This window comes from Sciurus carolinensis, chromosome 7 (genome assembly GCF_902686445.1).
Source record: "Sciurus carolinensis chromosome 7, mSciCar1.2, whole genome shotgun sequence".
Taxonomy (NCBI): domain Eukaryota; kingdom Metazoa; phylum Chordata; class Mammalia; order Rodentia; family Sciuridae; genus Sciurus; species Sciurus carolinensis.
This window is the reverse complement of record NC_062219.1, coordinates 126683673-126694201: the sequence shown is the minus strand read 5'-3', so window position 1 is coordinate 126694201 and position 10529 is coordinate 126683673. Positions and strand designations below refer to the sequence as shown.

Here is a 10529-nt window from a genome sequence, read left to right as displayed (position 1 = left end):
GACAGTATAGAGAGTCTCACACAAAATGCAGTACAGTCAGCTATACACACAGAACTGGGGCTACTTGCAGAGATGATGAAATATTTCTCAAGTGACATTGATAGGAAGCCCATTAATGAATGATTGCCAAGCTTTTCATGGTAATTTGACCTAATGTAATTATATTATAATTTATATTATTAATATTTGTACTACTTAACAATGATACTATTTCAGTATATATGAACCCAAACAGACTTCTTTTCAGAAATAATGTCCTTATGATACATATTAGCCAAGTATAACCCTTGTCTACCTGATTATATGGAACAAAAGGAATAAGAAATATTGTAAGAATATATACTATGGGATTTATGACATAAATGGATTATAAGAGAAAACCTTATAGACCTAACTCTACTTGCTGAATAATTTCAAATTTTTATTTGGAACTGAAAATGCTTCTCACCAGGTTGCCTAATGCCCCCTTCACATCCTTATTCCTCAGGGTGTAGATGAAGGGGTTGGCTGTTGGAGTCACCACTCTGTAGAAGAGGGCCATGAACTTGGGCTGGTCCCTTGTAATGGAAGAGGGGGGCTGAAGGTACATACTAATGGCTGGACCATAAAATAAGAAAACTACAATGAGATGAGAGGAACATGTCCCAAAGGCCTTTGTCCTTCCTTCAGAAGATTTCATCTTAAGTACAGCACGTCCAATACTAGCATAGGAGGCAAGAATTAGACACAGAGGAATAGCTAATAAAAAAATGCATACTATAGAAAGTGTGAGCTCATTAACTTCCTTTTCACCACAGGCAGTCTTTATGAGAACTGGAATCTCACACACCAAGTGATCCACACAGTGGCAATCGTAGTGTTACAGTGGCCTCTGAGACAGCATAAGTAATTCCTCCCAGCCATACAGTGGACACTAACAAGATACAGATGTGCTGATTCATGATGAGGGTGTAATGCAGAGGTCTGCAGATGGCCACATAGCAGTCAAAGGACATGATAGCCAGGAGCAGACATTCTGTGCCTCCCATTATGTGGAAGAAATAGAGCTGAACTACGCACCCCATATAGCTGATGGTCTTCTTAGAGCTTCCCAGGTTAAACAGCATCTGAGGCACAATGCTGGTGGTGTAGCACATGTCCAAGAAGGAGAGGTTGGTGAGGAAAAAGTACATGGGGCTGTGGAGACGGGGATCTAACCTGGACACCAGAATGATGGCGATGTTTCCCATCATGGCCACGGGGTATGTTATCAGAAGAACAATGAATATAGGAAGCTCTAGCCAAGGACAGTCAGCAAAGCCTAGTAGAATGAACTCTTCAGGGTGGCTTTCATTAATGAGTGCCATTCTCTTCAAAGTGCTTCACCTATAGTGGGAAAGGTGCCAAGGAAGTTAGCATGATGGGGAATGACCAGACATGAGGATCCATTGGTTGTGCATCATAAAAGACACAGTGCAGTAACTTGAAATAATAAAATTCATACCAGGTTACCTAATTTCCCTTCATGACACCAAAAATTGATGGCAGTTATTGTGAACAATTTACCCAACTGAATTTCATCTCCTGTATAATAAAATTGATAATGGTTATCTCCTTGTTTTCTGGTGAGGATTAAAAATAGAAGTGACTATGTTTTGGAAACACCAAAATAATTGTTTTCAAACTTTTACTGCCTTAAAAGTCAGCTAAACCGATTCTTTATTGGGGGGTAGGGGTGGTGAATACTGGGGATTGTACTCCAGGACATTTGACCACTGATTCATATCCACAGCCCTATTTTGTATTTTATTTAGAGACAGGGTCTCACTGAGTTGCTTAGTGCCTCATTTTGCTGAGACTGGCTTTGAACTCACAGATCCTCCTGCCTCAGCCTCCCAAGCTGCTTGGATTACAGGCATGTGCCAATGCCTAAGTAAATAAATTCTTAATAAGAAGTTCAACATTTTCTATCTTCCAGTGTCTGACAGACTAAATGACGCATGAGACTAAGTAATCGGATGGTTCCTTTTTAAGGATCACAGCTGCAAGACATTACAGAATTAAAAGACTCATAAAAGTGCTCAGTAGCAATAGTCAAAGAATGAGGAAGAGAAACCTGGAGGTATGAGTATCATCAAGACACAATAGTTCAGGGCTGGGAATGTGTGGTAGAGCACTTGCCTAGAATGTGCTTGAACCTCAGTGTCATTTGCAGCAAGAAAAGAAAGTATGGTCTTACCCAGTTTCATCTAGCTAGTTGATTAATCATGTCTTCTCTGTGAAGGCTTTGGATTTAAATAAATCTATCTTAGGTACTTGAAATTGAGCCAAAAAATAAACACTTTTAGTGGCAATTTTCTTTTGTTAGGATAGTTATCAGTGACCCAATTATTTCATAAATTTGAAAGTCTAAACTACAATGGCAGAGGTTCCTTCATGTTCTAGAATTTGATTTTGCATTTATGTGCTTTGTTGCATAGCTTTTTAGTAGTTCAGGTTTTAGCCATTTAATCTTTTATACTAAATTTGAGTTAACTTATATGTTTTGTACAAATTTTTCTTTATCAAGTGAGCTTATTATCCTCTTTTAACATAAGAATTTGGACAGATATCAGTGACCCATTTACCATATATAACTACATTTTACATATATAAATACATATTTCAACTCTAGGTAACTTTGGTCAGGGGATTGTTCAACTCAGGCCAAGGAACATTTAAATTTTCGGGGATAATTTCTTTGTTTTTCAGCTAAAAGGCACATTAAAACAAGAAAATACTGAAATAATATTTTGAGAAATAAAAATTAATCATTTATGTACATTTTTTTACCAGTGAAGGATATAAGAAAACTACACTATTTTGTAGGATAAGGAATATTCAGATTTGAGATTAAAATAACATCCCACTGACAAAATTCTGAGTTACTATTCCAGCCAATTAATAGTTCCATGGTACCAGATTATATTTTTAGGATTACAAAGTACAGTTTTACATTCTCTATTTTGTTAAATTTCAGGGTCACCTGCAGGGGTGCCACACAAAGACACTCAGAGCTAAGATGTTAATGCTGTCCTTTGACTATACATGACAATATATGTGTGCAATAACAACAATAATGACTTTATAATTTATGTAATAATTTCAAAAAATCTTAAAGAGCCCTGTGTGCCAAACACACCAATTAGCTTTTTCCATACATGAAATCATTTAGTAACCCCCCAAACACTATTGACCTGGGGCATTTTATATCCATACTTTGTGATATTATTGATTATTTATTTTCATAGTCTACTAATAACTAGAGATAATCTAGAGATCAGAAAGTTGTCAATATCTTAAATGAGGTAGTGAGATGTTGGACCATGAATTTAGAGTTTCAAAATTCCAAAGAAAGCATCCTTTCTAAGGATGTAACTTGAATGAGTTCCCCTATTCATGTTTTGAACTGGAATTTATTCAAGATGTTAAATGAGCACAGTAAATTTAGGATCATATCTTGGTCTAAATTCTTTTTTTTAGGAGAAATTCTGTGTTGTAGATGAGAATAGTGAAAGCATGGTATTAATTGATTTGATTGCAAAATAAATATTCTAAAAATTGTACTCTACCTACATTGAATAATTGCTGACAGGACATCTACTATCTACTCATTTAACACTGTTATATTAACATCTAACAATTTTCTGCTGTGGATCATACCATCAATTTTTTAAAGAGTAATTTTAGATTTGATCCTTTGTGAATTATTTCATAACTAATTTTATTAAATTCTAATAATACCATTTACTCCAATATGATTTTGGCAACTTGATTACATTTTCATTATTGGAAAATTTTTTCATATTATTCATTGTATTAAGTATAATTTTGTTTGTAACCAGTGATTACCCCAGAGCCCTTTTATTTCTCTGGTTATTTCCCTGGAGATCAATGTGATTTACTCTTACAGTATATTGAAATTTTACAATTATATGTGTAGATTTCTCATGTTTTTCAATGTTATTCTCATGATATTTCATTCCATTTACCACTTCGATTCCTCGATTCTTGGATCTTCTACTTCCAGTGATTTTTCCATTCTTATTTCACCACAGAGGACTTTGAATCTCCATGAATATTTAAAATCATATTAATAAGTTGCCAGGCTGTGTGCCCCTTGATGTCTTTGTATCTCTGCTTATATTTTCATTTTAGTGTATCATATCCACACTTCATCAGGCACATAGCATTGTATTTATAATTATAAAGCTTTTATAGATAGTGAAAGATCATTAGAAGAAATAAAAGCAATGTTATCTGAGACCTTGGTATTTAGATGAAATGTACAGACAGTAATTTCATCAAATTCTGATTATATATGTAGAAATGTCACTCAGCTGTTTGAAGACTTCATTCTTCATTCAGATACTTATTATCTGTGTTTATTGAAGTGTAAATGCTTTTAAGTTTGATCTTAGAAAGAGACTACAACAGAGATTAATTAAAAGGAGAACTTTAATTGTTCCTAGAAGTAGGTATTTCCAAAGTTTAAAAAGGTTCCCTGAAATGAAATGAGCTCCCCATCTCATGTATACAGTAGGCACTATGGCCCATCTACACACAGTCCAACCTTGCCTAAAATGTATTGCCTTCTATAAACAAGTATCTTTTCACTCACCTTATTTTGATAACTATCCTTTTCAAAAAATAGGAGTCTTCAAGGAATGCACTTGAATGTTTTTCAAGTTTTCAGGAAAAAAACTGTGTACAGATGAGTATATAACAATTAGGTTCAGAACATAGAGTGTTCTGAACATGAGATGGGGTACAAAAGAGAAAATAACCTAGGTTAGGAAGGCATCAGTAGACAATATCAACCATGAATTGTGAGAGGGTATTTATATGCTATTCCTGGGACCTCCTGGGCATTGTTAGCACACAGGCTAGCCATATATCCTTCTCCCAGGTGAATTAGGGGAGGAAGGTCCTTGGGACAGAGCTCTCTATGGAAGAGTTTCTCAAGTACAATTAATTTCCTACTGAACTAAGTTTGGTAGCAAGTTTCTTCTCTTGCTTGATGTTTTGAAATAAACATCAATTTTCCAACATACTAGACACCAATTTAAGATAGTATACAATTGGAGATGAGCTTGTTTGAATAAATAACCCCAAGGAATTTAAATTAGAATTTCTTGAATATGTGATTTAGGATATCTCATAAAATTTAATTATTTAGTCATAACAATGAAGGAACACAAAAATAAGTTAGAGATGAAAATAAATCGATAAAATATAATCTTTCCATCAAAAGGAATAGAGAATAATTAAAAACTATATATTTAATGTTTCTATAACAAAAATAAAATTATATTCTCTCTCAATATACACCCGTGAGCACATGCACACATACACACACACTATATAATATTAGATATGTAGATAATACCATACATTATCACAAGTGCAGTGTTTTGCAAAATAAGTTCAAGTTCATTGAATAACAAGTACAAATGAAAAGATTTCTATTTTGACAAGCTATTCCTATGGCCTATAATTCTTTTCCTTCTCTAAAGATAACTGGTATCATATGAATATGTATCTTTTCTCATTATACAGGTATATCATTGTAAGTCCATTCTCCTTCCTATGCCCCAGATCTACTCTCTATGCCACGATATACATTTCTACTATGTGCTATGCTTTTAGAAGCTGAATAAAGAGGAATCCTCTTCTGGGTTCTGGTTGGTTTAGTTGATGATAATAACCAACTGAGGATTAGACTGAGAGAACAGCTCATTTGAGTCATGTTCCCCCAAGCTAGAACACGTGTGGCTGCTTGTGATGCTCACAACTCCTGTGGCCATGTACATCACAGATTCTTCTGGTTTCCTACACAACTTCCCTTTGTTCTTTCAGGCCTTGGCTTGGTAAGAGTATTCTCAATGTTCCTAACTTCAGGGTTGTCCACATATAATGACACACAGAAATCCTTGTTGGCATCTTTAAATCCTTTGCTAAATTTTCCTCAGTATCCCAATTGGAGCATACCATGTATTTTCTGCTATAAGCATTGCTAACATAACTCTCCATTACAGAAGGCTTTAGTCAGCTTTTTCGCTGCAGTGACTAAAAGAGCCCAACCAGAACAACTGTAGAGGAGGAAAAGTTTATTTGAGGGCTCACATTTCAGAGGTCTCAGTCCACAGATGGCTGACTCCATTCCTCAGGACTTCAGATGAGGCAGAACAACTCGGCAGAAGAGTGTGGCAGAGGGAAGTGGTTCACATGAAGATCAGGAAGCAGAGACAGACAGAAACTCCACTCTTCAGATACAAAATATATACCCATGGCTATACCCTCAGTGAACCACTTCCTCCAGCCACACCCCACCTGCCTCCAGTTACCACTCAGTTAATCCCATCAGGGCTTCATTCACTGATTGGGTTAAGGCTTTGTAATGCAAGCACTTCTCCAAACCTTCTTACATTGTCTCACACATGAGCTTGTAGTGGACACCTCACATTCAAACCATAAGACAGACCACAGTCATTTTCTGTTTCAGGACTTTGGAATTAGTTTCTCTCCTGCCTAAAGTTCTCTTCAGATTTTCTCATGACTGGTTCCTGGTTGTCTTTCAACCTGAAAAGGTTGTCTTATCACCTGAAAAGGAATACTTAATATAGAAAGATATACTATTCAGTTTCTCATCACATTTTCGGCAAAAGAATTATAATTTTGTTAACTATTTCTTTTACTTTCCTAGACTTCTGCTGTAGAATGTAAATTTAATGTATAGTAACTTTAAAAAATGAACCATCTTGTACATATTATTATAATTCAATTTACACACACATACACACTTTCATTTCAGAGAAATGTACATCAATAATGGAAGTCTGTTGGTTTTAAACAAACATCTCTATCTAATCAACTTTTGCTGAATTCCATTAATTTTGGAATGTGTTTCTGTTTACATTCTCCTCAAATAATTTTCTAATTATCTTTAAGCTCCTATCAACTGATTTTATGCTATCTCCATAGTTTTGCCTTTTCCAGACTATCAAATAGTTAAAATCATATATAATATAGTCTTTTCAGATTGGTCTCTTTCATTTAATAGTATACACTTAAGTTTCTTCATGTCTTTACTTGACTTATTCTTATAACTGAATAACCACAGTTTGTTTGTTCATTATTTATTGAAAAACATTTTTCTTTCACTTCTAAGCTTTGATGTTTATAGTCACTATAAACATTAGTGTGAAGGTTTTTGTGTGAACATAAGTTTTAAAGAAGTTTGGTTCAATATCAAAAGCCTGCTTTCTGGATTGTGTGGTAGAAATAGGTCTAGTTTTTGGAAGAACCTGCAAAATTGGCTCTCATGGTAGCTGAACATTTTGCATTCCCACAAGCAATGAATGAGAGTTCCTATTGCTCCACATTCTTTCCAACATGTTGTCAGTGTTTCCATGTGCTGAATAATACCTCATTTTTTTTTCTTTGTATTACTCAGATTACATAATCTCAATTGACATATCTTTAAGTTTGTTGATTCTTCTCCTTGTTCAAATATGCTTGAAGTTAGTGCTCTGTGAAGTTTTATTTTTGTTACTTATTTTTGAACTTTATAATTTCAAATTTTTAATTTGAATTATTTTTATAGTAATTTATATTTCTTTATTAATATTCCCTGTTTAGTAATACATAATTCTCATACCTTCCTTCAGTTCTTTGGACATCATTTCCTTTAAATCTTAGACTCACATTTTAAAAGTAGCCAGTGAGATTTTTATCTGGTAATTTCACCCTGGACTTCCTCCGATGGATTTCTTTATTCCCTTTCCCTATATGCTCCATACTTTCTTGTTTCTTGTATCTTAAGTTTATTTTGCAAACTAAACATTTAAAATGTTTTTGGAGCTGGGCATGGTAATACGCACCTGTAATCCAAGCTACACAGGAAGCTGAAGTAGGAAGATCACTTGATCCCAGGAGTTCAAAGACAACTTGGGCAACATAGTGAAACCCAACATCTCAAAACAAAAACAAAAACAAAAAAGATATATGTATACTCACACATATGGCAACTATAGAAATAGAAATCAGATTCTCCCTCCTCATCAAGAATTGCTATTATTGCTTATTATTGTACTTATTGTTCGTTTGTTATAATGACTTGTCTGAACTAATTCTGTAGTCTGTATATTCTGTGGAGTGTAGCCACTGAAGTCTCTACTCAGATGGCGGGTGACCAGCTAATAATTAAACTGTTTTCCTTCAATGCCTGGGACTATGAAATCTTTCAGTTTTTGTCAAAGGGCATATGCACATTTTAGTAAAGGAAGCATCTAAACTGACTCTGGGACAAGATTTACAATTGGTAGCCCCCCACTCAGTAGAGGCCCTATTACGGAGTCCACCTGACAGATGGTTATCAAATGCTCACCTCACCCAGTATCAAGCCTTGCTTCTAGATCCTCCTTGGATTAAATTTCTCAAGACCAGAGCCTTGAACCCAGCTACACTCCTCCCGGATGATGACCCATCTGAACCCCTGCATAACTGCCTGGAGGTATTGGAATCCCTCCAAAACCTACAGCCAGATTTGACTGACATCCCATTGCCAAACCCGGATGAGGTGCTCTTCACAGCAGTTATATAAGCAATGGAGTCAGGTAGACTGGGGCCGCTGTGGTCACACAAGATCAGGTAGTATGGGCCCAAGCTTTAGGCCATGGAACATCAGCCCAGAAGGCAGAACTCATTGCCCTTACTCAGGCATTACGGCACGGAAAGGGGAAAACAGTTAATATCTACACTGATAGTAGGTATGCCTTTGCAACAGCACATGTACGTGGGGCCTTATACCAAGAAAAGGGACTACTCACGTCAGGAGGAAAAGAAATAAAAAATGTGACAGAAATTCTGACCCTGTTGGAAGCCCTCTGGCTACCCTGCAAGGTGGCAATCATATATTGTAAAGGACATCAGACAACAGTACTCCAGAAGCCCTAGGGAACTCCTTTGCAGATCAAACAGCACGAGAGGTTGCCCAAAAACCAGTGGGGTCTCTACAAATCTTACCTGTATTACCAACACCCTTATTGCCCAGTACCCTACATACACAAAGGACGAAAAACGTCTAGGAGGAATTTTAAAGACTGTGACTGACTCTAGGGGATGGAAAACGCTCCCAGATGGGAGAATATTCTTACCAGAAGTACTGGGACAAACTCTGGTTAAGCAGCTTCACCAGAGCACCCACCTTGGTGGCACCAAATTGACTGAACTATTACAAAAAGATTATTATGTGCCAAAATTAAGTCAACATGCCAAACAAGTCTCCTCCAGGTGTCAAATATGTGCACAAGTCAACCCAAGTAAGCAGGTGGGTCTCTCACAAGAAACTCGGTTTCGTGGACTAGCCCCCAGTGAACACTGGGAAGTGGACTTCACTGAGGTAAAACCAGGACTGCATGGGTATCGTTATCTTTTGGTTTTATAGATACTTTTTCAGGATGGGCTGAAGCATTCCCCACCAAAACTGAGACAGCTCAGGTTACAGTCAAAAAGCTAGTCTTAGAAATTATTCCCCAATTTGGCCTCCCAATAACTATAGGGTCCGACTATGGCCCAGCTTCATAGCTCAAACAACACAATTATTAGCTAAAACTTTAAATATAAAATGGAAGTTACACTGTATTTACCGGCTTCAGAGTTCAGGACAAGTAGAAAGAATGAACAGGACCCTGAAAGACTTAGAAAAGTAAAGCTTGAGACTGGTGAGAACTGGGCGAGTCTCCCTCCCTTTGCCCTTCTTCAGGCCAGATGCACTCCCTATGTGATGGGCATCACTCCCTTTGAAATCGTGTTTGGCCGACCACCTCCATTAATTCCTAAACTTGGGGAAGGAAAACTTACTGAAATAGATAACCATTATCTCTTAAATCCCTCCAGGCACTTCAACAAGCCTCTCAGCGAGTCAGCGGTTTAGTCAAAGCAGCCCATCCCACTCACTGCCCAGCCGAGGCTCTGACTCACCCCTTCCACCCCAGTGACCTAGTGTGAATTAAAAAACTTCAGCCATCTCCACTGGAACCCCACTGGACGGGACCCCTGCCAGTAATCTTAACGACTCCAACTGCCATCAAAGTAGCAGGAAAGGGTCACTGGATCCACCACTCCCAGGTCAAGAAGGCCACATCAGAAGAAGCATCAATGGCTGAAAGATCGGCTGCCCAACCCACGGACAATCCACTAAAGATAAGACTTTCTCGGGTCCCCTTTGGGCCCTTTTAATTATACTTCCCATTGTTAATTGTACACCTCACCAGCCTAAAAGTTACACATGGGAATTAAGGAAAACTGTAGAAGGGACAGTCGTTAAGACATTAGTCACCTCCACTCAACCCATTTTTTCATTAGATTTATGTGACCTCACTGGTGACATGAGTGTCAGAAAAATGGGAAGTGGTCATAGTACAAATGTACTTACCTGTGGGGACTTATCATATGAAAGAGATTTAAAACATACCCAACATTATATTTGCCCAGCGAATGGGGAACCC

At 37.0% G+C, this 10529-nt stretch overlaps 1 pseudogene; it reads right to left on the bottom strand.

The window, feature by feature from the left end:
• Positions 1-421: 421 nt before the first annotated feature.
• On the bottom strand, positions 422-1346 carry LOC124989084 (olfactory receptor 2B11-like; annotated as a pseudogene).
• Between the last annotated feature and the right edge of the window lie 9183 nt (positions 1347-10529).